Here is a 2,118-nt window from a genome sequence, read left to right on the forward strand (position 1 = left end):
TCGTTTGTTCGTAAAAGCACAGTGGTAGAATCGAATTCTCGTTAACTCGTCACGCGTTCACCGATCTCTCCTGACACTTTTGTCCTCGAATTCGACGATTCCTACGATCGTCCGCCGATTTAAATTACATTTCATCGCTGCCACACAGCGTGAACAAAGCGTCCACGGTCTATTTCATGAAGCTCCGGGGGAACCGAGATTCCGCTCGAGATCGCCAGTTGCAAAGAGTCAAGCCAAGTTTTTTGCTCGTTCCCTACTCTTCGCTGTGTGTAAAAGGGCGCCGCCTTCTATATCTAATTATAAAAACGGTTCTATCCTCCACGTAATCGCCTATCCCCCCGTTAACGATTTCTCCTATTTTTCTCCCGATTAACCGTTGTCGGACGTTGCCTTTAATTTGCCGGCGTAATTGAAATTCTTCGGGTCTTCGGTCGAAAAGAAGGAAAAATTTGGACGAGAAATTTGTTAGAAAATTTGTGTACGAAATGGAAGATTCTGTGCGATACATCGTGGTTGTTCGTTGGAAGCAAAGGGACGTCGCGACCACGTGAAGCGCAAACGAAACTGAAATCGTAGGAGAAGGGAAATAAAGGGGGAAGCTGAAGGAAGAAGAAGCAGTCGCGCGACACGTTACACTCTGCAATCTACCATGCAGATAATTCAATTAGGACGATCTACCAAAGCCGGACCGTCCACTCTCCGGTCGGCTAATGAAATAACGCGAGCCGAAGCGACACGCGTAATCGTTCCGTCCGCCGGAAATTGCATTGCTACCGATCTTTCGAAACGACGTTTTCGCGCAACTATACGAGAAGCGCTCCAAGAGCAGCTTGAAAGAATTCGATTTACTCTCCTTTCTCTAACAATATTCTCCGCGCAGAGTGTACGTTCTCCTGACACGTTCTTCGAGATATATTATTTTCTTTCTGGGGCAAGCTTTAGCGAGGAGTGAGTTCGTTATACTGTGGGAATGATGGATTGTAATTAGAAATAGTTAAGCGAGAGTTTAGACTGGAGAGATAGACGTGCGAATGGAAAGTGTTTGGAACTTGGAGAGCGTGAGAGTATTGGGTGAATGAAGAATGAGTGACCGACTAAAGATTTGGGTGGATGTGTTCGAATGCGGTTTGAGTGTCCGCGAAGAGTGAAATAACTAAAGAAATAGAGAAAGAAGGAATGGGCGGGTGGATGAGACGCGCGCGATATACACAGAGAGAGAGGAGTAATGGAGTCATAGAGAGTTACAAAGTAATAGTCAGGGAGAGAGGAGTTATAGAGTCACAGAGAGTCACAAAGAAATAGTTAGAGAGCGAGAATCACAGAGAGTCATACAGAAAGTGTCAGAGATTGAAAGTCCCAGAGAGAAAGGAGTTATAGAATTATAGAGAGTTATAAAGAAATAGTCAGAAAGCGAGAGTCACAGAGTTGCAAAGAAATAGTCAGAGAGCAAGAGTCACAGAGAGAAAAGAGTTATAGAGTCACAGAGAGTCACAAAGAAATAGTCAGAAAGCGAGAGTCACAGAGTTGCAAAGAAATAGTCAGAGAGCAAGAGTCACAGAGAGAAAAGAGTTATAGAGTCACAGAGAGTCACAAAGAAATAGTCAGAGAGCAAGAGTCACAGAGAGTCACAAAGAAATAGTCAGAAAGCGAGAGTCACAGAGAGTTGCAAAGAAATAGTCAGAGAGCAAGAGTCACAGAGAGAAAAGAGTTATAGAGTCACAGAGAGTCACAAAGAAATAGTCAGAAAGCGAGAGTCGTAAAGAAATAGTCAGAGAGCGCGAATTACAGAGAGAGTATTAAGAGTCAAAGTGTTATCACAACAGAGCTAGAATAGAGACATTGCGCTTTTGATTACCGACTCTTCACTCTTAAACGAATCCCTTATTATCATAAGTTTTTTAAATACCTGTCAACAACCCAATATTCCTACAATACAACTTAAAGAAGAAAAAAAAGATTCTTGCAATTTTCGCAGTCACTCAAGTGTTCAGCAATTTGGTACACACTGCGTCGTTGACAATCTCCTTAATCTGGGGCACACCTCTTAATTCCTCTCGGAATATTTTCCCCGTCGAAGGAAAACTTCATTAGCGGCGACGACGACACTAATTGCTTGGC

At 43.3% G+C, this 2,118-nt stretch overlaps 1 protein-coding gene across 1 annotated transcript in view; it reads right to left on the bottom strand.

The window, feature by feature from the left end:
• The window catches only part of LOC108572723 (calmodulin-like), a 102,446-nt gene that overhangs the window by 77,953 nt on the left and 22,375 nt on the right, over positions 1-2,118 (bottom strand). The window lies entirely within an intron of this gene.

Source organism: Habropoda laboriosa, unplaced genomic scaffold (genome assembly GCF_001263275.1).
Source record: "Habropoda laboriosa isolate 0110345459 unplaced genomic scaffold, ASM126327v1 scaffold22, whole genome shotgun sequence".
Lineage (NCBI taxonomy): Eukaryota > Metazoa > Arthropoda > Insecta > Hymenoptera > Apidae > Habropoda > Habropoda laboriosa.